At 38.9% G+C, this 27,547-nt stretch overlaps 1 protein-coding gene and 1 long non-coding RNA gene across 2 annotated transcripts in view; one reads left to right on the top strand and one right to left on the bottom strand.

Moving 5' to 3' along the window:
* The window catches only part of LOC135084793 (uncharacterized), a 154,637-nt gene that overhangs the window by 98,529 nt on the left and 28,561 nt on the right, over positions 1 to 27,547 (bottom strand). The window lies entirely within an intron of this gene.
* Positions 817 to 1,797, top strand: LOC135085056 (uncharacterized). Its single transcript, XR_010260006.1, has 2 exons — positions 817 to 1,168; positions 1,679 to 1,797. It is a non-coding gene; the product is annotated as an uncharacterized LOC135085056 (long non-coding RNA).

Genomic DNA, 27,547 nt, shown 5'->3' with positions numbered 1-27,547 from the left:
GATGGCTCCCGAATGGCACATGAGACAAAAACGTATAAAGGGGCGAAGGTCTAACCCTTCATCCTTGTAAGCCACAGTAGAAAAACACAGGCCCTAGTGAGTGACTAGAGGATAAATTGTTTTAAACTTTCATGGTCACTAACAGAATTTGACGGGATTGCTACCATGTACCTTAATTTCGAGTCAGCCATGATCACGGAGTAACTGAGGAGCTGGTGGGTGATATGGGCAGACATATCGGCCAGTTCCTCAGTTACTACTCCGTGATCATGGCGCTTGTTTGCAACAGTGCCGAAATATCGGAGACTCGAAATTAAGGTACATGGTAGCAATCCCGTCAATAATATAATTATAGAGGATCAATGTCTCGTGTAACTCAAATTCTACGTGTTGCAGCAACTTTCCCGAAATGTCCCTCGAGTGTTTCGCGCAACATTCTACATTCTGCCTAACCCGGGACATGGTTCTTCGTATTGACGCCGCGCTCTACGGACTCATGTTCAGCTACATGTTGTTCCTTCTTCTTCTTCTTCATTTATTGATGGCGATGGACTTGTGTTTTTTCGCCACTGGGGGCACACTGTTCCGCCAATGTCACGTGCGCAGCTTTTACACAATGTTAAAAATAAATATAAAAAATAATAATTCAACTGCAAAACTAAGCGGACTTATCGTACCTAAAACAAAAAAGACATCACACACAATCACAAAAAGACATCACAAAACAAACAATACACAAAAATTTTGTACAGCATGGATTGGGATAAGGGGATAAGGGAAAGGGTTGGGAAAAGCTTTTTGTGACACAAAAAAAAAAAAAAAAAAAGTCACGGGAGATTTGGATTGAATTTCGCAAGGCCAAATTAAAAGCTACCTACCTACAAATTAATTTTGTTAACATTGATGAATTTAACAAGGGAATTTAAAATAGGGGAGTTAATGGAGTTAAGTATGCATTTAATGTTAGAGGGACGGGGGAAAGCTTTAGGGAGAAAATCGTACAGTGAGGATCCAATTTTGGGACAGTTAAAAAAGATGTGGTTGGTTGTTCCTTCATCCAGGCCGCACTCGCAGATGGAGCTATCTTTAATGCGCATTTTCGCAAGGTGGACAGGGGTGCACGCATGACCAAGACGCAGGCGACATATGACGGAGACAGTTCTTTTAGGTAAGTTCTGTTGTTTAAAAAACCAGGGTCTTGAAGGAATATCCTTCTGTACATCCGCGTAATATTTGCCAACCATTCTTTTGGAGTTTTGCCAATGGGTGTTCCACGACTTGTACAAGTGGTTACGTGGGAGAGAGGAGGCATCATGGGCAAATAACTTATAGTGTTCAAGCGAGCCAGTTGTTGTAGCAAGTTTAGCGCAAGAATCAACCGTTTCGTTGCCTGGGATACCTCGATGGCTAGGGATCCACGCCAAGACGATATTTAAACCCTCTTGTTTACATTTAAAAAGGGCTTCTCTGATTTTAAAGATAATAGGGAATTTGGTTTTTGATTTAAAGGGGTTAGCTAAAATAGATTGAAGACAGCTTAGAGAATCGGTGAAAATCAAAGAATTGTTAAAACGATGGGAGAATGAGTACAGAATAGCCTCCAATATTGCAACTGATTCTCCGGTGAAGACTGAAGTTACTGGGGGACATTTAAAACTTAATGCTATTTTGTACGCAGGTATCCAGACAGCTGCGCCAGTGCAGCCACCTTCGTCCAGCTTGGAGGCGTCAGTAAATATCTTAAGCCAGCCTTGCCAGTGCTCGGAGACAATATTAATAAATTCTTGACCTGCTGAACACGAGTCCTTATTTATGCCAAAGTTTAAAATAATTGGGGGTTGATAAAGAAGGGATTCAAAGCTGTTAGTGAAAAGGGGATTTAGTGGAATTTTTTCAATCGGAGTAGGCAGACAGGTAAATTTTTGGTGACTTAACAGAATGCATGGCAAATTTCGAGAGGGATCAGAGCTACTCAGTGAGGAAAGGAGGACTAATTTTTCATTTAAAGGATGAGAGGAGTTTTGAGAAACTTTTATATAAAATCTGTCGCTAAGGTACTGTCTTCGTAAATAAAGGGGAGGCTCCACGCACTCGACTTGCAGAGCATTGATAGGCGAGGATTTCATGGCTCCCAATATTATACGAAGGCATTTAGACTGAGTTTTGTTGAGTTTCTCAAGTATGGCTTTGTTACATGGGTCTAATAGGAATGAAGCGTAATCAAAATGGCTACGAACAATGGCATTATATAGAAGTTTTTGGGAGTATGGATGAGCGCCCCACCAGGTACCTGAGAGGGCTCGGAGAATATTCAACCCTTTTTCAGCCTTTCCGAGAATATAATTAAAATGCGGGATGCCTATCAGTCGGGTGTCTAGAATTAGGCCTAAAAACTTAACTTTGTTATCACATGGGATTCTGTTACCGTTTAGTGATATGTCTAAATCTGGAATAGAACGTTTTCGTGTAAAAGTGACGCAACTACATTTTTGAGTAGATATTGATAGCCCATGTTCTATCATCCAATTATTGAGGTACTCTAAAGCTGTATTTAAACGAGAGCTTGCTTCGCGAATAGAGTTAGAGGAGTAATACAAGGCAATGTCGTCCGCGTACTGTAGGATGTTGCAGAAAGAGTCTACTGTCCTGTTTAGGTCATACGTATATAGGCTGTAGAGCAGAGGGCTAAGCACTGAACCTTGCGGGAGACCTTTCCAAACTAAACGAGGGACAATAGAATCTTGACATCTCACTGCAATTGACCTAGACATCAATGAGTTACAGATGAGACGTACCAGTTTCTCCGGGATACTCAGATGAAGCAATTTTTGCCTGAGCAATGGGAGCAAAACATTGTCGTACGCAGAGGCAATGTCTAAAAAAACCCCAACAAGATATTCTTTATTTTTAAAGGCTACTCGGATATCTGTTGTCAAGATACTCAAACTATCTAGAGTGCTTAAACCTTTGCGGAAACCAAATTGGGATAAAGGAAGGATTTTGTTGGATTCCAAATGCCACTCCAAACGGTTTCTTATCATGTGTTCTAATATTTTCAGGAGAACGGAAGAAAGAGCTATAGGGCGGTAAGAGTTGGGATCTGAAGGATCTTTTCCTGGTTTGGGTATTGGAATGACAATCTGTTGCTTCCAAGCTTCCGGAAGAGAACCTTGATCCAGGAACGAGTTAACAATTTCAAGGAAGTATGACTTAGCTCTTTCTGGGGATTTAATTATAAAAGAGTAGGGGATACCATCTATCCCAGGGGATGAATCCTTTAAACCATCTAAGGCTAACATAAGTTCTTCAAAAGAAAAGGGCCTATCTAAATAATTTACATGAGGAAGGAAGCTACTGGGAGATGGAAAACTATCTATAAAGGGAACAAACGGAGGAGCCAATTTATCAGCGAAATCATTAAGCCAAGTAGAGGGGTCGTTTGACGGAGAATTTAATGGGGTTAAAGACACACGGTAACGTTTTATCTGTTTCCACACTATAGAGGAAGGGGTCCTTGGGGACATGCCCTCACAGAACCCAATCCATCCTTTTTTCTTCTTTTTAGCCAGGAATTTCCTAGTTTGGGCAGCCGTTTTTTGGTATCCAATGTAATTCTCCATAGTCATTGAACGATTGTACCTTTTTTCAGCTTCTTTTCGTTTTTTGACACTGGCAGTACACTCAGCGTCCCACCAAGGGGGAGAAATCTTATGAGACGGGTTTTTCAAGGGGATGTGCTCGTTCGCAGATGATTCTAAGATGTTTACGAAATCAGGATAGACAGAAAGGGCATTTTCATTAGAGATGTTGGGAAGGTCTATAAGTTTTTCGTTGACTGACCTATAAAAACCTGGCCAGTCAGCGTTATTTATTTTGTATTTTAGAAGAGGTGGGAGTCGGCTAATTGGAGTATTATTATCGGGAAGCGAAATTAAAATAGGGAAATGATCGCTACCGAACGTGCTATTAAGGACGCTCCACGAAAGGAGCGAAGATAAATTTGGAGAACAAAAAGAAACATCCACGGCAGAAGCTGGATTTTGAGTAGGAGCACACCTTCTGGTTGGACAGCCATTGTTCAAAATACAAAGATCTAAATCATCCAAAAGGTCCAATAGTAATGATCCAGAAGAGTCGGAGTGATACGAGCCCCACGAGACGTGGTGAGCATTAAGGTCGCCCATAATCAGGACAGGAGGAGGAAGGGATAAAATGGCAGAGCGCAATTCATTAATGGAGGAAGAGTTAGGACGGGGAATATAAACGGATAGGAAGGATATGTCAAATACTCGCACGGCCACGACATTAATATCTTGGCTATGCGAGGGGAGGGGAAGTTGACTATAGCGGAGAAAGCGCCTTATAAGTAAGGCACTTCCCGCGTAACCATCACTTCTATCATCACGGAGGCATGAATAGCCTGATACACGGAAGTGTGAACCAGGCACCAACCATGTCTCCGAGACGGCTAGAACCGATGGAGAGTATTTATTTAATAAAAAGATTAATTCGTGCTTTTTACGTCTAATGCTTTGGCAGTTCCATTGAACTACCTTTTTGTCCATTATTAATATCAGTTAATTGCGAGATTTGGGAAAGCATTTGTGCAACGTTGGACGGTAGGGCAATTCTGCGACTGGAAATAATACCGATGATGAGGGAGAGGACCATCTCCAGGAGGCCCTCATCACCAGGGGGATAGGAAGAGGAGGAGTCATTATTCAAAGCGCAACCATTAGGAAGGGAAGAGGCACAATTGCCAATTATGGCTTGGTGTGCCTGCTTGTCGTAACCCTTATCTAACGGAGCGTGTGTGCGGGGAGTACGAGGGATGGACTTTCTGTAGGAAGTGGTTTGGGTTGAGGGAGAAGAGTTGGGTTGGGAGGATTGGAAAGTGGAGCTGATGGTTTGTGAGGATGGAGATTTTGTGGCATCTGCGTAAGACTTGCGGGCTGGCGGAAATTGGGAGGAGGCCTCGGAGTATGAAATATTGTCCTGAGACATGGATATTTTAATTGCTTTTTGGCGGGAATGTTCTGGACAGGACTTGTTAACCGCAAAATGTGGGCCTAAGCAATTGACACAAGAAGCTTTACTTTCCACAACTTCACATTCATCTGCCGAGTGGGGTTGGGTACATTTGAAACATCTGGGTTTCGACCTGCATTGTACCTTAACGTGGCCAAAACGGCAACAGTTAAGGCATTGTATTGTTGGAAGCTGGTACGTCTCCACCGGTATCGAGTTGTGACAGCTAAAAACTCTCTGAGGAAGGACTTGTCCCTTGAAAGTCACCACGACAGATTGTGTGGGGACCCAGGATGATTGGCCGTCTCTTACTAGTTTCCTGTTCAGCCGGCGGGCCTTCAAGAGAATGCCGCAACCGTCTGGGACTGTCAAGGATTCCGCGAGCTCCTCCATGGTCCAGTCTGTGGGGATATTCCTGATGAGACCCATGCGGGTCACATTGTAGGTCGGAATGGAGGCTACGTATTTGTATAGGGAAAGAATGTCGTTATTTAGGAAGTTATTTGCTGCGTCGGGGGAAATGAATTCTACTGAGATTCTATTCCTGCCGATTTTTTTAACCCCATCCAAAATAATGCCCTGAATTCTGTTCGTCACCAAGAATTTTCCGAATCGCATGGGTTGAATGAACGCTGGAGAAGAAGGCTCCGATTCCACGTGGGAAACATGTACTAAAAATGGGCCTTTGTCTAGGTCACTGTACGTCTTGGGTGCAATGACAATCGAGGGATGAGTGTAAACCTGTTGATTTGGTTGGGTTATTGAACCATCCGTGATGGTTCTTTTGGCCGGCTCTGAGTCAACCGCCGTATCTAGACGACGTTTGGTTGGCACTTGTGAAAAAAGGGGTTGTGATAACTCCATCGGGGCGGCCTGGTCTGGAGGATCAGGCGGGTCGGGAGGAATAACCTCCATGCTGTTTTACTTACCAAAAATACAACAAAATGTGTTTACCACCACCTTAGTTAGATTAATAAATGAGCTTAGAGTTGGTTTCTTGTGAAAAAGTGCAATAGATTTTCAAAATAAACGATATTTTTCCTGACACACGTGTAGCCACTGACACTCGCGAGACGGAAAAACTACATGTTGTTCCAATTGTCCCCGAAATTAATGGCAATGTCAATTTCAAGGGGAGTTCTTTGTTTTTCGATCTCGAATGAAAAACAATTTTCAATATCGCTCCGATTTGACCTCCCAAATAAAAATACAAAGGCAAAAGCAATATTAACTGGCACAATTCAAAATAAACCGTAAACGCTGAGAGAGATGAGTTATTGCAGTCGTTCGATCATCAGCCATTTTGTTACCGATATTATTGCGTCCGCAATTATTGTAATAAATCGTATTTTCGATATTGGCGCTAAAGCTAGCTATAAAATACGATAGCCGAACGGTGAAGGGGTCGGACTGGACGACTCGTCATCCGAGTAACGCGAGTTCGAACCCCGCTGACGCTCGACTATTGTGGTGAGCCCACTCGTGACACAAGCATATTTAGCTTAGTACGAGGGGCTAACTAAAGGGACTAATTAGTAAAGCGAAAAGTCACTGACTGACTCATCATCAAATGGGGGTTCCTTTAAGACGAGATTTGCAAAATTAAACCCCTAAGGGGGTAAAACGGGGTCCACGCGTACGAAGTCGCGGGCGGCTGCTAGTTACTAATATTCTTTGTGTTCCGGCAGTTGGAGGTAAGATAGCCAGTTCCTCTGTGGTTGAGGATTCTGGATGAAGCTCGCTTCCACCTTCGGCTTGATCATCACTTTCCATCAGGTGAGATGCAGGACAAGAGCTTCATCGTTAAGAATATAAAAACCTATTGCAAATGACAAAAGAGAACACAGTTTTTATTTTGATGTGCTGTAGTCATAACAAAGGTTGCCAATCTTTTTTTATCGTTATCATTTTTTACTGTAACTCTTCTTATATTTTATCGCCAAATATCACCAGACGCTCTTACGTCGTGCCAGTGCCATAGTTGCGTATCAGACTAAAATGCCAAAGGTCGCGGGTTCGAAACCCGCAGAATACAATCATTTTTCTGCATGAACAAATCTCTTCGGTCTTATTCGCCACTCGTTGATAAAATTCCCGATTGCTTAAATGGAAGATTTCTTTCAAATAAAAAATTTTATTTGCGTAAAGCACTACATTAAAGTAAGGTACCTATGTTGTACAGTCAGTGTCAAATAGTTCGTGACACCCAAAGTAGCCAAGAAAAATCGCAACACGTCTTTGTTACAATTGAAATAAGGTTGTGTTGTCAACTTTTTGGCCACTTTGGCTACGAACTATTTGACGCTGTCAGACGACATCAGATCAGACTACACATTTATATTGCATTATCGTCTCTATTACAAACTACATAAATTCCGTGTTAAGCTTAACATGCCGTCGTCTGTACAATAAACAGCAACTTTTTAGCAAATAAAAGCACCGGTAACCAGCAAAGTACCTAACGACCTTATAAAGGTAGCAGGAAGGCGCTGGATGCAGGCCGCTACCAACCGAGCGATGTGGAAGTCATTGGGGACGCCTATGTTCAGCAGTGGACGTTCTGTGGCTGAAATGAGGATGATGATAAACCAGCCAAGTTCACAACTGGACACCCGTTTACTCCATATTTCTTGTTATCCAAAATATTGCCCCGTAGGGAAATTTAAATAGGAATTCAGTAACAATTTATCCTTATAAGCCTGAGAGAAACATGAACTTAATTTTGGTAAAAGCCACGTTGAAATTCGTCGGAATTAATTAAATTAGGTACATACGAGAGTATATCAGGGTATACAATTTTATTGCAAAATAGCTCGTATTTCAACTGAATAAGATCCTGAGTATTTAACTCGATATGCCGTTTGTAAAGTTTGTAAGGGAAGGTTTGGGAATCCAAACTCGGATGTTAAGATTTATGTTGCTTATTTAACGTATGTATCGCAGTGGCGGTGATATTCATGCTATTAAAATATTTACTCGATTTTCGGCAAATGTAAGCCATTGATACGGAAAATTTAAATTACTTGATCCATATTTTAAGTGTTGGTTAATTTGGTTATTAAAAAAGCCTCTGAGGAATATTTACTCAATTCTCGGGAAATGTAAGCCAATTGTTACTGAAAATTGAATTAAGTTGATCCATGTTTATTACTAAAGTAGCAGCCGCCCGCGACTTCGTACGCGTGGATCCCATTTTACTCCCTTAGGGGTGGAGTTTGGTAAAATCCTTTCTTAGTGGATGCCTACGTCATAACATCTACCTGCATGCCAAATTTCAGCCCGACCCGTCCAGTGGTTTGGGCTGTGCTTTGATAGATCATTATGTCAGTCAGTCACCTTTCGGTTACATCTTCACGCAAAAAGTACAGGACGGATTTTGTGAAACTTTACAATATTATCAATAGCTTATTAGTCAGGACTCAGGATAGATTTATTAACCAGAGGCAAATGGAGGATTTGGCCTACACTCCCCATGCTGGACGGGTTGGGGAGGCCTGACGTTTGATAATATTTCTCCCTTAGATGCCTCCTATTTTCTATAGTAGACGTTCAAAATGAATCAAGTGTGCCATACTTCGTCTAACACCCACTTACCTACCTGCTAGTTGCCATGGTTTCGATAATGGCTTAAGATTGGTACATTCACCTACACAACCTAGCTTAACCCTAGAGTGCTCGCGCTATGAGCATTTTGCCGCCCTCGGCAAAAAAATCGAGTTATTTTCTACACGATGCGTTTGTTAAAGTCAAGCGTTTCAGTAGCTGCCTCCCCATACTTCACCTCCATGTATTAGAAATTAGAAGAAATTTAGTGCGCAGATGACCGCAATAGAGAACGATTGTTGAACGTATGTCACGTTTTGCGGCAAATTGCTCACTGCGCGACTACTGACGTAAGTAAAATTTGTATGTCTGGTTTTTAGTGTAGTTGGAAGATTATTAGTTTTTATTGCGTATAATGTTGTTTTGACATTAATGACGTCATAACATTGATGATTACTATTAGTGCTTAATTTATTTCATGTCGTTTTCGGTAAAATTCACGTAAAATACAAAAAATTAAAAAACAAGGAACATGTCGGATTTCGAAGAAGCTGGTGCACTAAAATTAGTGGAAAATGTATACTAAAGTTATAAAGAAAGTAAACATAGTCATTACAATACTGTTATAGAACAATCAGCGGCAGAATCTGAAGATGATGTGCCAAGGGTGCAATAGTTGTGCAAATTTACTGTGCAACGCACATTAAATGCACATGTGACAGGCCTGTTTTGTTGAAGCACATGTCATATGTAAGGAAAACCTTTAAGTGTGCTAATAAGTTTAATATTTGATGATGTATGTAGGTAAAAACAATAGTGTTTCTAAGATTTCTATAAATATTTCCTAACATTTCCAAAATATATTTTTTTCTTTAAATTTTAACCACAAATCTTTAATAAACGTTATTTTCTAATAGTGTATGCTTTATTCTATCATTTTTAACTGATTTTCATATTTTTAAACTGTTAATTGACACACAACCGGACTTTAAGTTTGGGCGGCAAAATGCTCATACGCGAGCACTCACGTTTCACGGAAAGGCGCGACTACTCTAGGGTTAATGACGAATTTCCCTAACGGATTTTGTACTTTATAACTCTAAAATACGGTTCAAATTCGATTGAGGAAACTAGAACAATGTACAAACCGACAACGAACATTGTTCGCAAAGAATGGTGTAGTTTCATCTCAAACAATATTTGACCAAATACCTTGGAATCAAATAGGCTTTGATGCTGTAGTAATAAAGGTGAGAAATGTTCACCAATTAGTATATTGCACGACCACACATTTGGTAGACTATCCAGTGCAAAAGAAACTTTCTGGAGTACACTTATGGAAGATTTTCTATCGCCATGAGTAGGTCAGTCTTACCATTAAGTGTTAATAGCGATATTAGTCATTAAACTAATGTAATAATAACAGTAAATAGGTAATTGGTCATAAACACTATCATAATGTATAAATAGGATATTTCTTGTCAGGGTCCGACCTTAAGGATGGAAGCAAATGGAGGATTTGAATTACACTCCTCACGCTAGACAGGTTGAGAGGCTAGTAGTACATAGTAGTATGGGAATATAGAAAACCATGTTTATAAATTTCATAAATTGACTACTTCGGGAACCAAACCCACGAGTATCAAAGCGCCACCACTCCATTGCTGCACAAGATAAGCGATGATGAATTCTGACCGGCGGATCATATCACGCGATTCAATAACAAACGCGCTTTAAATGCTATGGCAATTTTGGTGAGTTTTGGCATAGATAGGATAGAGAAAGACTAGACCACTGAGAATGAAAAGCGACTATCAACGGAACTTTTTGTAAATTGACTTCACCGGGAATCAAACCCACGACCCAGCAGTATCAAAGCGCCACCACGTCACCGACGCACAAGATAAGCGATGATGAATTCTGACCGGCGGATCATATCATGCGATTCAATAACAAACACGCGCTGTACAGACCGGTTATGAAACTGAGATTGGACGACAGTAGTGTTGTACAATCGATATCGACAGCACGTCAAATGTTAAACATGTTTGTTGGAAAACAGCACCTAATTTACAACTCAATAATAATATATTTTTAAGCCGGCAGACAGTGGTGACTGAGTTTGTTGCGGCGCTTCTTCTCAGCACTTGCCAAATGTTTGTCTCGAAGCGCTGGTAGGGCAAAAAAGAATGAGACATGTATATGCTCCTTGTATTTGTAAGTACTAATTTAAATTTAATTAGTCTATACAAATAAAGATAATTTTATTTTGATTTTGATTTCAATAAGATACCGCAGTGTTTAGGTTCATGTGCTTGTCATCTGTACAATCAATATAGGTGGACAGCTGCACGTCAGACTAAACAATATTGTTAAAAAATAGCACTTATAACAGTCGAATAAGGTGCCAGTGTTTACCTCGATGTACCCATCATACAGTCAGCGTCAAATCATGTCACCGAAAGTAGCTAGAAACTCTAGAAAGTTCGTAACACGTCTTTGTTACAAATGGAATAAGGTTGTTTTGTCAACTTTTTGGCCACTTTGGGTGTCATAAACTATTTGACGCTGACTGTACGTACAGTCGATAACATATCAAACTAATAAAAAACGTACTTATAACAACTACATAACGTTTTTGAAGCACACACAAAATTCATATATGACTGTATTAACAATCACCGTCATTTTCTTTTAATGCTTGCAAGTTGTATAATCTACTAAACTAAAAAAAATATGTCACCTCAGATAACGTCACATGTCTGGATTGCCTAACAACTTTGAAGCATCTTTATTACACTTTTTTAATTTTTAACGTGAATTTCAATAAAAAAGATGGCATTGCTCCATAAGAAAAACCAGCTCATTACGTGATCCGTTGACATCATTACAGAATCATCCAAACGAGTATATTACGTTATTATGGTGTTTGCGTCTAAAAGCACAGTTTTCACCGCACCATTAACGCCATGTGACGTGTGTGACATAAGAGACATTAATAGAAGCCATAAAACTGGTTAGGTACAGGCGAAGGGACATCCAGATAAATACGCCTTGGATTACACTACACTACCCTAAGTATTTTCTCATAGGACGAGCGCATCACTACAACCGTCTTGGGGTCTTGGCCAACATAGTTTGTATGTTGCAAACGCTCCCGCCCTATATCGCACGGTTATTTCTGTGTCTGTTATAGCCATGTGCGACGCCATCACGCCACATTGTGCCTAATTATGTCGCTCATAAGCTCATAAGTACTTGTGGGAGGCCTTTGTCCAGCAGTGGACGTCATTTTGCTGAAACGAATCGGACACCGACTCGATAAGAGCGCATCACTAACCGTCTTGGCCAACACAGTTCGTATGTTGCAAACGCTCCCGCCCTATATCGCACGGTTATTTCTGTGTCTGTTATGGCCATGTGCGACGGACGCCATCACGCCACATTGTGCCTAATATGTTGCTTAAGTACTTGGGGGAGGCCTTTGTCCAGCAGTGGACGTCATTTGGCTGAAACGAATCGGACACCGACTCGATAAGACCGCATCACTAACCGTCTTGGCCAACACAGTTCGTATGTTGCAAACGCTCCCGCCCTATATCGCACGGTTATTTCTGTGTCTGTTATAGCCATGTGCGACGCCATCACGCCACATTGTGCCTAATATGTTGCTCATAAGTACTTGTGGGAGGCCGTTGTCCAGCAGTGGACGTCATTTGGCTGAAACGAATCGGACACCGACTCGATAAGACCGCATCACTAACCGTCTTGGCCAACACAGTTCGTATGTTGCAAACGCTCCCGCCCTATATCGCACGGTTATTTCTGTGTCTGTTATAGCCATGTGCGACGCCATCACGCCACATTGTGCCTAATTATGTCGCTCATAAGCTCATAAGTACTTGTGGGAGGCCTTTGTCCAGCAGTGGACGTCATTTGGCTGAAAAGAATCGGTCACCGACTCGATAAGAGCGCATCACTAAACGTCTTGGCCAACACAGTTCGTATGTTGCAAACGCTCCCGCCCTATATCGCACGGTTATTTCTGTGTCTGTTATAGCCATGTGCGACGCCATCACGCCACATTGTGCCTAATATGTTGCTCATAAGTACTCATATCGCGTAATGGTTTTATGGGAGGGTTTTGGATTTACGGAGGTCTTTTATGTCTAAGGTAAAAGACAGGCGCAAAGGCTTCAAAATTATGATCTAAGGCATTGGTTCCCAAACTTATTTGAGACGCGCCCCCTTTCGACCATACAAAAAAATCCGCGCCCCATTCAAGATTATTTATTGGTATACGACCAAGAGCAGTCTGGAATGCATTCTCTTAGCGGTCCCAGGTTCCTTACAGATGGCCCGCCCGCGCCCCCCTTTAAAGGTCTTTGCGCCCCCCACTTTGGGAACCAATGATCTAAGGCTTACGCAGAATAGAGCTCTGTGATTGGTTCGTGTAACCCTGTGCGTTCACGCGCACTGTGATACCTCATACTACTCATATTTTGAATACTGGCGTTAGATCCTAAGCCTACGATCATAATTTTGCCTTAGAGTCTATTACACCAGTGACGGTAAAGTTCCTGATATCCTATTAGAAGCTTATCAGTTAGATAGACTAGTGCCCGTTTTCACCATCAATCCCTAATTTTTAAGTGACCCCTATGCCAACAAAATTCATATTACGTGTTACCATAGGGGTTACTTAAAACTTAGGGATTGATGGTGAAAACGGGCATAAACTTTCAATTTCACAGGTCTTGAGATTATCAACAAATGATACCGGTAATCAGCAATCTTTATTTGTTAGATAAAGTTATAAATATCATTTATTTCAGATCAGATAGTAACTTTATCTTTGCAAATCGAATAGGAACTGTACTTGGATGATTTCGCATGCGATTTTTTACCCTAATGCTACAAAATCTATTGATAAAGGCAAAAACGTTTGCCAAAGTCCATCCATCATTGTGAAAGCTTTTTAAAAATACCTGATGTGACTCGCACAGCTAGAATGTGATTTCAAAGTACTTACCTGAAACAAAAAAATAAATCATTAGAACATGAAGATAACGAAATCAAATGCCTTCAATACAAAATAAAAAATACATTTATATTACTTCATTGCTTTCCTTACGAGGAGTATTTGAGCACTGGCCCATTTATTGTCCCTAAGCAGTGGTAAGGTTAATACTAAGTAAAGACGTATAAAAGCGCCTTTTAAAAGCCTACATACAAAAATAAAATGAGTTTCATTACTTGAGAACGATTCGACAGATTTGGCAGACTTTTTCACAGAGATTCTGCATTGGATTTAATCAGCTAATTGTAAGAATTTATTTTATTTAATTTCATTTGTTTTATTTGAACATCACCATCATTTAGGATAATGCGTCACGCCACCACGTCAGAAAAATATAAAACCGGCTTCATCCAAACCAAATAGCATAAAATCTCAACATTATACCAAATCCATCTCGGATCGAAGTTGACAGAGTTCAGTTCAGCAGTTTCCCATCTTTTAATATTCGCATAACGATCCTGGATGTGTTCCAAACAATCTAACGGCTGGAACGCTCGGCATCCGACCCCTAATCTGTTCTGGAATCCGAGGGAGTCAACGGGGAAAGTATAAAAATACAGGGTGAAATACCGTGTATTAGGTACGCTTATTACGCCCTGTATTTTTAAATAAGTAAGCATTAGTAGAGATGAGATTACTGTCACTGGAAAAACTTCGTGTAAGTTTTGCAGTTTCATTTGGGTGGTTGGCAGGATAATCCAATAATTCCAATCCAAAGAACAACTTGTCTAAAAGAAAACTTAATTCTAGTTCTAAAAGTTCTATTTCAGAGTCGTACAGCTAAACCCGAAAAGAACTCAGACATGAAACCGGTGGTATGACGAGAGGTGGTAAACTATTATGAGAAGAGTGAAGGACAAGGAACTTGATTACTTGAAGCAGTAATTCAAAGAGTAGGCAAATGCCTACTCTTTGAATTACTGCTTCTAGAAATCTATCACTGCCACTTTAATGACAAAAGAAACTTTTTTTCACATTGCAAGGTAGGTACATAGGTGAAGAGCTGGAAGAGTTACGTCGAAAATTTCTGGCATTTATCAATTCCTAATTTGTGTGGGCAAGGTTGCATAACTCAATTTTGCGATAACAAGCCGTTTGTAATGGCTAAGGCTGTACATAGCGTGTTGGCACTAAAGATACGTATGACTCATGTATCCATAAAAGATAATAACGACATGTAATTTAAGGGCTAATTATGATACAAACAAAAAAAATCTTTATTACCGTGGTTATACGTACTGTTTGTAAATGTGACGATTTTATGCCTGAAGCATCAAGGACATAAAGTTGTAGCTTTACCTTGTCATAAAAACTTAATATAATCAAATAATTTTGCGTTTTGGTACGAGATCGTATTTCCCTTATTCTTAGTTATTAAGTTAAAATGTAGAACTTACGTGCATTTTTTGTTGGCCGTTTGGTGTAGTGGTTTTAAACGGACTACTATACCGAGAGGTCCTAGGTTCGATTCCCGGCCGGGTAGAAATTGAAATGATGTATTTTAATTTCTGTGACGGGTCTGGGTGTTACTATCCTATAATATATTTAAAAAGTATACTATAAGTTCAGTATAGTCAGTACCTATATCCGTTAAGATAGCACCCATAACACAAGCATATTAATTGCTTACTTTAGTTTGGGGTTAATCTCCACACACACAGTTCACATAGTCCAAAGATATTTATTTATTTTTTGTAGAAATATAGAACCTGTTACAACTAAATTAAATGTCACTTTATTTAGGTCGTCTTTCGCTAAATTATGTAAGCAGTTAATCAACACACCAAAACAAAGTAGTGAGACTGAAACCTAGCGCTCAAATACATTTCCCGGGAGCTATCACGTTTCGAGCACGTGTAAGTTGAGTTTTCTCGCACGAAGCTTTATTTCAACTGGGACTTTGGAATCTACAGTCGACAAACTTCTGTTGCAATATGTATCTTATTGAAACTAGATAAGGAACCACAGTCTAGCATGTCTCAATTTTCAGAAAATCATGATCATGAGCAGCCAATGGCAGGCCATTACTAGACGTTCGTCACGTTACATTATGAACTATAGTATAAACTTATTAACTAAAGAGACACGGTCAAATCAAAAATATTTTATTCAGTTTAGACCACTAGTGGCACTTACGAACATCAAAATATAGTAATAAAAAAAGGTAGCACTTATGGAGCACTTTACATGTCTCCTTATCTTTTGGGCCCTACCAGCGCTTCGAGACAAACATTATTATTATAGCAAAAAATCAAGGTAAACCAACAAAGTCAACATATTCCGACGTTATAAGGAGTCTGTCTGTTAAATCGAGTGTCACACTACACTGTATAACTAATTAACTAAAGTAATTTCATTCAAAACGGATTTGGAAAGCTCATTTTGTAATGGTTTAGATTTTAGCAATGAACACGACCTTTAGTTTACAGCTTTTTCTCGAAATAAAAATAAAATATTGACGTTTCAAAAAGAAAAAGAAAAGTACGCAATATAACTCCTAGACCTTGTAAATAATACTCGTTTACCCTTTAATTAGGAGGATTAAAAACAAAACCGGTAAAACTGTACCTAACAAGCTCTTCTTCTAATTGTCGGCACCTTAGATTAATAAAACCTAGATGGATAGTCTTCATACAAACGCTTCGTCAAGAGTGAGGCAAAAATCTTATGTCATTAGTGTCAATTTTGTTGGGGAGTGTAGACAGTGAAGGCGATTTTCCCGAAAGTAGGGAAATTTTTAATACGTTTTTAATAATTTTATAATGAACAAAAACAAAACGCATCATGTACTTACTTATTTATTGAATTCAAAGTACCTACCTAATAACAATAAGATAAATTGACTTAAAAGTCTCGATTTCATAAAAAAGGAAGTGTATTTGTACGGCGAACAATTGGGAAATAAATTTTCTTGTTACTGGTATCATTCCCGTATTTAATTTTTGAAAGCCAAATTCAAGCAAAATACGCGTCGAATCGTAGTACTTACTTATGAAATGTAACACTGGTCACTTTCTTTTGTTTTTCTGATGTATTTTAGACACCCTTTCACAGCACAAACCGTTTTATTAATTAAAATTCGTCGGACGTGTTTACCAATTTTTCACTTTGACAGTTCATGTGACGTTTACGGGTAAGCCGTGCCGGCTCCCTAAAAACTGCCTCACCTTTCGTGCACTGACTATCTATCTAGGTTTTATTAATCTAAGGTCGGCACTCGGATCACAGACAAACAACATCAACAACATATTACGGCAGATTAATTGGAAAACGAGGTAGGGTTACAAAATCTGCTTTCACCCCCTATATCACCTGTCCTTATCTAAAGCCCTTCATTGGACAAGGACACGGCATTGGCTGGAAGGTTCTTTTGACATTCAATTATGACCTCTTTGTGTACGTAGCGAGAGTGTACTGTGTTACACTAACGTCGTTTAATCCTCCGGGATTGGATCCGGTCTTACGTGAGCGACGTAGGTTCAGGTCACCCCTACGACACAGTCAAAATGGGTGCAGTAAGTATTTAACTACCCCTTTAATACTTTGCTTAAAGATATTTGAATTTCGGACAGTCGTTCTTTTTCTAGCTTTAGAATACAAGTTATTCACTACGTGAGGTGTCGTAAAATTAACACCAGAAAAAGTTGTTTGTATGCATGGATAGGCTCCGAAACTACTAAAACGATTTGAATTATTAGAATCCTACATTACCGATGAACATAGGCGATGGAATACTTTTTTGAAGTATGAAAACTTCGAAATGTGTAATCGGGCCGGGCCCACCCCAGAATGGTAGCTTTTAACCCGACTGCGCCAGAAGGAGGGTTATTTAATTAGGTTAGTGTTGCGGAAATAAACCACAAGACTAAGTTATATTTTTTTTACAAAAATAAAAATACACATAAATCCTGCATATTGTAATATCCACATCCCCGTAAACTTTTAACGCTGGTTTATTTTTGCAACTTCCTCGTCCCAAAGTTAGTAAAAAAACTGTCGCATATTTGAAAGCGTTCCAGGCTTGTGCGCGTGCACAAAACGACGTGAAATAAACACGTCCGCCCCCGTTGAGAGTGGGCGGTGTAATAAATTGGATAACTTTTGATATGTGGGTACTTTTGAAAAGAGACGGCGATAGTGGGATTAGGAGAAGCGTACTTTTTGTACTTTTCGTGGCTGCATTACGTATTTATAAAAAGATTTTCAATTGAATCAATTCTTTTGGACATTATTACGCAAAAAAAGAATACGCAATAAAATATTATCATTCTAGTTTTATTTTTAGTTTTAAGCCGATAAAACGACGATTTGGGTGCCCGAGTTTCCTAAAATGATTACCTATGGTCCGCAAAGTCAAGGTTCGATATCAGTAAGAGGAAAATAACACGGTACACGTTTTCAAATATGACGCCACACCTTTTAAAGGATAAACTATTTCTAATCATTTTGCCTGTTATTTTGAAAATAGACTGTACTATAAGTCTAGCGCTTCAATCAATCAGTGCCTGAGGTATGGGAGCGGCACGGGAGGGGTAACAATGACATATTATGACGTGACAAGGTAGTACTTCTTTGTAGATAAATATTAAAATGTTATGTACAACATTCCGTGATATTCTCTATTACAAACACTACAGTCCGGACAATACAATAAAGAATTTGGGCAAAATAACAAGATAAACGGAATGCCCTCACCTAATACAAATAACCGTCAAATAAAGTATCAGACACTTTATCAAATATAACAGATTACACCTTCACAGTTGCTAATAAATACGGTCCGTCCCTAAGGGCCGCTTTCCACCACAGCGAAGAGGAGAAGGGATGATTTTTGAATCCAATATTTCCACAACACCTCTTCGCTCAGCTTCGGTTTGGAAATCGAATAGGTCATTCAAACACATCTCATGCATGTTTAGGGATGGATGCATGTTTAGGGATCCATTCAAATTACTGTGCGAATGTTGATGAATATTTACAGATATACATCAGAATAAACATAAAAGTATCTAATTCTAAATCCACACAGGTTAACCGTAAAGATAAAAGCTACATTAAAATAAAAACAAACCCTTAAAATCTTGGTTAATGTTGGTCACCCTATAAGGGGTGGCTGTTAGACCCCCCACCCTCTTGACAGTGTTTAGGTTCGGATGTTCCAAATCATCCCCATTTTACTAGCATCCGGGGGTCGGCGGGTTGTTTTGCTATTTTTAAAAGGGTTGAATAAGCTACATTATCGTGAATAAATAAGGGGTGTAAGTGGGATGGAGGATAGCTTAGCATTATCATAGGACCAGTCGAAGCTTAACTTCGAACTCCTCGTATGTTCTTCTGATTAATTTAGTTGCGGGTCCAATGACAGTTTAACATTCCCCGTGACAAATGTTCCTTCAATGGTTAGGTTTTTATTGGCGGCCAGGCTGTGGATCCTGGTTACACAGGAGTTGCAGCGGTGGGAACGAGAGGTGGGAATAGTCCCGTAGTTAGCAACATGGTTTTAACAAATCTAATGCCAATAGAACAGTCGACGGCACATAATTTTTTATGCAAAATCGCGCTTATTACATCTGCATAAGATAGAGTATTTAATTTAGCTCGATGAGCCAACGTCTGTTACCTAGTTGTTTCTAAATTACAAATAATCAAATAATAAACAATAGAGAAGTACAGTACAGTCAGCAGCTTCATTACAGTTCGTGACACCCAAAGTAGCCAATAAGTTCGCAACATGTCTTTGTTACAATTGACATAAGGTTGTGTTATCAACTTTTTGGCCACTTTGGGTGTCACGAACCATTTGACGCTGAGTGTACACTATTTTGAAAGAACTATAGTGCCAGGGTTAGACAGTCTGTAAAAACCCATGTTTAATTATATTCTTACAGAAACAAAATACCGTAGATTTAATTAGTAGAATTTAATTTAAAATTGAATTCTATTGCGTAAATTAAAGGGTTTGATCTTTTAAAAAAGGAATGTTAACTAACACATTAATTAAGACCCGTGTAACCGAACGGACGAAAGTTCGCGGAAACAATAAAGCATGTTGTCAAAACGCTGGGAATTCTGGCTGGGAGCCAGTGGACGATGGCTACGCTGTGGGCTTCAGGTTTGGTGTCAGTGACCTTTGACCATAAAGACTCAAATCATTATTAATGTCCTTACTCGATTTTAAAAAGGAGAGGTTAAGACTGCAGCCTTTTTATCGGCCGATAGTCTGGCTGTTTATCAGTATGGACTGGACATGTTGGTTTCGGCCGATATTCTTCACAAATTAGAATCGGGCCCAACTATCGGCCACAAAATGTGTACAATATGGGCCGACTAACACCCGTATTCACAAACGATGCTTGCTTAAGTGAAGCAGGAAATCGAACGCACAGGGTTAAATAGAGCTCTGTGATTGGCTCGTGTGTCGTCCTGTGCGTCCACGCAACTGTGAGACATCATAGTAATGTTTGTGAATACGGGCGTAAGTCTATAGGGGGATAATCTTATGGGTCGAATTCAATAATAAAAAAGTCTAAATAGACGACAGCACACATTGTGACGATTTATGATAAGTAACTAAGTAAACTTATTATAATGTGGATATTTGGCTTTGTGAGAACTGTGCGAGACTGTTTAATTTGGCAATTAAGATAAATAATGGGAACACCGCTAGAATTTACATTCCATGAACCCAGTTGCATTTACCCTGGACTTAAATTACTCAGTTTGATATAGTCTTGTCAGACTGACCAGCACTTTATCAATGTTTGTGTAATTAATCGCAAAAAATATGACATAAATAACTCAATTGCGAGTCACGTTTGCGACCATTAACATACAAATTGTTTTGACCGACGAATACCTATCACTTGCATTGCGATATCACAATATGATAACACGTATGTACAGCAGCACATCGGACTATACATTTTTGTTGGAAAATGGCACCTATTATAACTATAGATAGTGCCATTCACGAAGACGTGCCCCACCATTCTTCCGCTAATGTTTGAGTGTTATCGGTACACGCTAATTTGTCCATGAGTGCACCCGCACACTACAATAATGACGCTCGGATTGCTCGGATCAAACTCCCCGCATCCCGCGCTTCCCTCGACCAACATTTGGTGGGGCGCGTCTTCGTGGATGAAACAATCTAGTGGCCTGCATCCAGCGCCTTCCATGCAAATCGCAAATCCATATACGAATAATTAAATATTGAATTGTCTATCTATACAACGAGACGGATTCAGGAGTAATTTTGCAAGGTGCAATGATAGGTGCAATTTTGGGGTTAGTCCCAACGGCCCCGGTGGATCTGCCCCGTCAACGGGGCGGATGGGAAAAAGTGTTTCAACGACCCCGGTAGTCATAGTCTTAGCGTTCAACGGGGTGGATGGAACACATCAAGTGTCAACCACCCCGGTATATCACTAAACGTGAAAGATGACACAGATCTAAAAGGTTCCACCTCGGTATTGCATACCGAAAATAAAACCTGTTAATAAAATAATCAGTTTTATTTAACAGTCACTGTTTAAAAAATATACAGCATAAAAGTAAGTTTAATTGTCACACAATATAATGGTCATAAACCTATAGATTACGTTTAGAATCACAGATGCGCAGTTGCATTAATCAGTCAATATTATAAAAATCTAATAGTCTAATGTGATAAAAAGTCACTCTAAAATTGTTACAAAATATTATTATTTTAGAATCACAGATACGTAGTTACATTAATCAGTTGTTGATTAACAATAAAAGTAAGTTTAACTGTCACAAAATATTATGGTCATAAACTTAAAGATTATGCGTGATCGAATCAGAAATGAGGAGATCCGCAGGAGAACTAAAGTAACCGACATAGCTCGCAGAATTGCTAAAATCAAGTGGCAGTGGGCGGGGCACATAGCTCGTAGAGACGATGGCCGTTGGGGCAGGAAAGTTCTCGAGTGGCGACCACGGGCTGGAAGACGTAGCGTGGGCAGGCCTCCTACTAGGTGGACCGACGATCTGGTAAAGGTCGCGGGAAGAGCCTGGATGCGGGCAGCGCAGGACCGTTCATTGTGGAAAACCTTGGGGGAGGCCTTTGTCCAGCAGTGGACGTCATTTGGCTGAAACGAACGAACGAACGAACGAAACTTAAAGATTACTTTTAGAATCACAGATGCACAATTGCATTAATCAGTCAATATTAATAGCACTTTAAATAGTCTAATGTGATAAAAAGTAACTCTAAAACTCCTCACTAACAAATAATAACAAGGAAATCTAAAATTGTTACAAAATATGATTATTTTAAGAATCACAGATACGTAGATACATAAATCAGGTGTTGATTAACAATAGTACTTAAACTACTACTTAAATAAATCATTAATAAGAATCCTGTAAACGATTACACTACTGAGATGCTGACAGATTTTCTACTTGTTTTGAAATCACTTCATAATAGGAGGCGTCGCTGATCAGTGTGTTTAACAACTCTATGATATTCGGTTGCTTTTTTAAATTGTTTTATTAAGCTTTTTGTGCCACGCAAAGTTAAACTTACTTTTATTGTTAATCAACAACTGATTAATGTAACTATGTATCTATAATTCTTAAACAATGATATTTTGTAACAATTTTAGAGTTTGGTACTTTTCATTACATTAGACTAATAGAGTGTTATTAATATTGACTGATTAATGCAATTGCGCATCTGTGATTCTAAAAGTAATCTTTAAGTTTATGACCATAATATTTTGTGACAGTTAAACTTACTTTTATTGTTAATCAACAACTGATTAATGTAACTACCTACGTTTCTGTGATTCTTAAATAATAATATTTTGTAACAATTTTAGAGTTACTTTTTATCACATTAGAGTGTTATTAATATTGATTAATGCAATTGTGCATCTGTGATTCTAAACGTAATCTATATTTTATGACCATAATATTGTGTGACAATTAAACTTACTTTTATGCTGAAGATTTTTTAAACAGTGACTGTTAAATAAAACTGATTATTATTTACATTTTTTTTTATTTTGTTAACAGGTTTTATTTTCGGTATGCAATATCGAGGTGGAACCTTTTAGATCTGTGTCATCTTTCACGTTTTGTGATATACCGGGGTGGTTGAAACTTGATTTGATCCATCCGCCCCGTTAAACGATATACCGGGGTGGTTGACACTTGATGTGTTCCATCCACCCCGTTGAACGCTAAGACTATGACTACCGGGGTCGTTGAAACACTTTTTCCCATCCGCCCCGTTGACGGGGCAGATCCACCGGGGCCGTTGGGACTAACCCCAATTTTGCAAGAACAATGTATAGTCTAACTTGCTGTTGTACAAGCTTAACACTGTAGCATCTTATAGCCATTGCAATAAGTGCCATTTTGCTACAAGAATGTCTAACGTACCGTTGACAGTACGTTTCACAAGAAATACCAGAGTTCGCCACTGATACGTAACGCGTATTGTCTGCAGTATTGTATAACAGTCACTAAAATGTTTCAGATGGCTCGTAAAGCGATTGGTTTAATGCCTACTGTCATTGGAACTCTGAGAGACGTTAACCTGGTTTCTTGAACGCGCCCAAAAGCGCTCGATTGTCACAAATATTGAGGTCATCAAACTCTTGTTAAGCCAAGAGCAGACAGAATAGATAAAAAAGTAACTCTGCAACATTTTTCATGGAATCATGCTGTCATTAAGTAAGCAGTTGATAGAGCAAGTTATACTTGTGACGTGTACAAGTGCCCTGGACCTAAGTAGTGAACAAATTTTAGATTTTAAAAAATTACATTTTGTATTAAATACCCAGTTATACAACTCTTCTTACAATGCAAAAAGACAATTTTATCTTTCCACGAGTAAATTCTACGAAGTTAAAGAGCAAGATTAGTTTATCGTTTAACTACGTTAATTAATGGCCATTTTACCAGATAACTCAATTCAATACAAGGTGTATAAATGTGTACAAAGTGTACAATAGTTGGTGAGATAGACTCGGGTTGTTATCCTAGCTAGACCTTGAAGAGAGCATTCATTTTAAACAAGTTTAATAAATATGGATTATAGTTATCTAGTTGGTTCAATACGCAGCATTATGACAAATTTTAATGATTAACTGCGACTTTCTTTTTCATTCAACAGACAATCATTTTGTAATTACTTAGGAACAACCTAAAAAAAAAAAATAATGGACGGTAATAATTAATATTTCCGCCATTATTATTCACCTAGATGGAAGGGTTAAGGGCCGATGTTACGCAAAACTGAATAAACCCACACACTAATACGTTGCACCATCAAACTTTAACCGTAACTATAACGATAACCGGTGTTTTTGTATGGAGTTTGACCGGTTTTTGACGTTTGTCACAGTTTAAGTAAGGTCAACAGTTCTATCAACACAGCCTAACAGTCGCGGATTGGTTCTCTTTTACGTAGGTTCATTTATAAAAAACTACTAAAGTAAATGCAGAATTTTCTAATGTCTTTTATAATATAATCTCAACGATTTCTAGTACATTAAAAAAAAAAAATAGCACTACCAAAAAACTTGATAACTTTGATAGGCATTTCAACAATGTCATTTCTGCGCACATATACTTTGCGCCACGCCACAACCCACGTGACCGCTGACTCACTGCCGGCTTCATTCACCGATAACTCCGTCAGCTGTCTTTGCTGGCTGTATTATCTACAATACACACGCAGCGACCAATTTAAAACACACTTTTAGCCTGCAGTCTGTGTTCTGTGGCAATGGTATTGAGGGAGTTTTTGTGCGCTGCGTGTACATTTAATTTTGTACTTTGAAACTTCGTGCGGAGAACACATAGTATGATGACACAGCAAACTCAGCAATGTGACTTGTTATGTACGGAATACAAGTAATCAAGCTTATTTAGGATAGAAGTGCTGGTTTTGGTAATTTTTACACCGTTTTTGGCCATTCTAAATTTTAACTAAAAGCATTGTGAAATCATTTTTATAATTTACCTTTATTTAACTTTAGTTTTAAATATTAAAAATTCATTTTACATTTGACAGGCTTTTTGATACCTATTACCTACAAATTTCAAAAAGGCATAGGTGGCCACAAACGGGGTTTCTGTCCTAATAAATAATCCTACTAATATTATAAATGCGAAAGTTTGGATGTCAGGATGTTTGTTACTCTTTCACGCAAAAACTACTGATCGGATTATGATGAAAATTTGCAGTATTATTGTTTATAACCCAGAATAACATAATAGGCTATAATTTATGACGATCTGTGACAAACGAAATTTCACGCGGGTGAAGCCGCGGGCAAAAGCTAGTTTAGAATAAAAGTGTATGGTCTAACGTGCTATCGACTGTACACTGTCCTTTTGGCCTTAATATTTAATACGTATATCTAGGCCGTCAATCGATGGATCATTTAGGTCACTAGGATATTGTGCTTTCTGGGTTCATTTAGATTGACACAGAATAAAAATACAGGGCAATTTATGTACGAATTTATAAATCGATTGCTGCAAAAATTTGCCTTCAAGACCTGTGGCTCAATCAAATAAATAAAAAAGTTTTGGGCTGATACTGTGTACGTTTGTTGTCGAAAAGACAAGAAGAATAGAAGAAGAATCAAATATCTAAATCATATACACAACGGCACGCACATAATGTGTGTGAGGGAGGCGACATAGCCGAACGGTGAAGGTGTAGGAGTGGGAGAGGAACTCCGAGATCCTAGGAATACTGATTCGAAGTCCGCCGCTGGACTTTTGTCTATTGTGGCGAATCTACTCGTAATACAAGCATAATTAGTTAGCTTAGTACGAGGGGTTAACGGTTGTATTGCACAAATTGCTAAAAAAAATTTTAAAACAAAAATAGATAAACTAAAATCGACCTTAGTGCAAAAGAACTCAACCGTTTATTCTCAATTATCTCTCGTCTGATAGTATCTCTGACTCAGTAAGGTAATATCATTAACGCGGCTTAGGCTTACCGTCTCCAATGATCGTAACTGTAAGTCCTTACACTAATTGCCCTGGTACAAAAGCCTTCGATAGGGTTGCTAGATGGTCAGGATTTGGAGGGATTCTCCCGACTTTTTGACTAATAAAGTACAATATCACCCAACATACAACTTGATTTTAGGGCCTCCCGTTGCACTTAGCGCCTAGTGTGACAATAAATATGAATATTTTTATTGTTTCTCCAAGTTCCCGACCATATTATAACTGCGACTGCTCTTCTTATGACACTGGATGAACCAGTCGAATCGCTGTACGCCGCGTTTTAGTTTGAATAGCAACTCTAAATGCTAAGAAATTTTAATTTTCCGACCAAAGTCCCAAAAAAAAGTATTTTTCTTTTGAAAATCGGGTTATTCGATCTAGCAACCCTAATCCTAGCTTGGAGGTTTTAATTCAATTAACTTTGACATTGGGACTATCCTTACGGATTTAGTAACTCTAGGAGGTTCGTTTGCTAAGTGGTGGCTGGTAGTTTGTAAGATTTTGTCTAATTGAACCAATTTTCATTAATTTTGGTATAGAGATAGTTTGAAAATGAAAATAGAAACAGGCTAAAAATATCGAAATAAAAATAACTAAGGGTCAAATAGCTTTGAAAGATAAACACTGGGCCTGAAAGAAATGTTAAAATAGCAAAATAATAATTTTACCAAGAGCATGAAACATTGACAGGTCTCTAAAGTCTTCATAGACAAAGTATTCAAAAGATAATTTGGTTCTTAATTAATATCTTTAAACCATAAACTTAATACAGTAAGGTAAGGTATAATAATGTGAAACTATTGTTAATTTTTGTTACTTTTCGACCTTAATTTGTTCAGGTAAAGTAATATTATTATCATGACATCATTTAGGTGTTTGACGACTTAGGGGTTGGGTAGCGGTCATTGACCACTAATATTATGACGGTATGTTTGTCTACACGTTACAAACAACCCAAAACAACATTGTTAAGTGTTACCGTTTTACACTAAGGCGGATAATAATGGACAATTTATATCTACCAAAGCGGAGCGAAATGGAGATGTACGAAGATTTCTCTTTCCCGGTTCGCTTAGGCCCAGAACACACGGTGAAACGCAATTGCAACGAAACTGCAACTTCTAGTTACTTTTGAGTTGCATCTAAGTTTCTGCCATAGATTCCGTTGAGAGACCACACATGACGTGATCACGTGATCAGTTTGAAACCGGTTTGAAATTTCACCGAATGAAAAATGCGTTTCACCGCGTATTCTGGGCCTTAGTCCAGCTCAGTGCACCATATTTTACACCCCTTCTCGGCTTTGTTCAACCGTTTTCAAAAAGCCGAGCGGAAGCGTAACGAAACGTGTAAATACCAAAATTTTATTGGTTACTAAACATCTGAAGAGAACTTGAACACAAGAGACGAACTCCTCTCGCCTCGTCTCGGCCTTGGTGGAAAACAGGCCTTAAGCTTTATTAACTACGTTATTATGAAGTAATTTCTTGAGTACTAATCCATTATTAACGCTTATCTCATTAGTACCAGGGCTATAGCGCACAAGAATAGAAAATGAGACCGTTAGGAAATCGACGGCTAACTGGCCAAGTGGTTTATTTCACTAGCTAAAGTTGCGGGTACGAATCCTGCTGGGGACAAATGTTTATGTGACGAGCATGGACACATACTTTAAATGTATCTATAAGTCATTCACGAATAAAATAAATATTAGGTATGTATTTATTGAGGTAAGAGCAGGACAGTCCATGCCCAAAAAAAATTGAGGTAAAAATGTTGGATGTGTTAAAACCATTTAATCCACGTAAGCACCTTCACAATAATAATTAAAATAAATGGAGTATTTCAATGTGTAATAATATGGAACATGGAACCTAACTTTAATCTGAA

The sequence above is a fragment of the Ostrinia nubilalis genome, chromosome 27 (genome assembly GCF_963855985.1).
Source record: "Ostrinia nubilalis chromosome 27, ilOstNubi1.1, whole genome shotgun sequence".
Lineage (NCBI taxonomy): Eukaryota > Metazoa > Arthropoda > Insecta > Lepidoptera > Crambidae > Ostrinia > Ostrinia nubilalis.
Note: the sequence above shows the minus strand (reverse complement) of the source record. Positions and strands in the feature narration are given on the sequence as shown.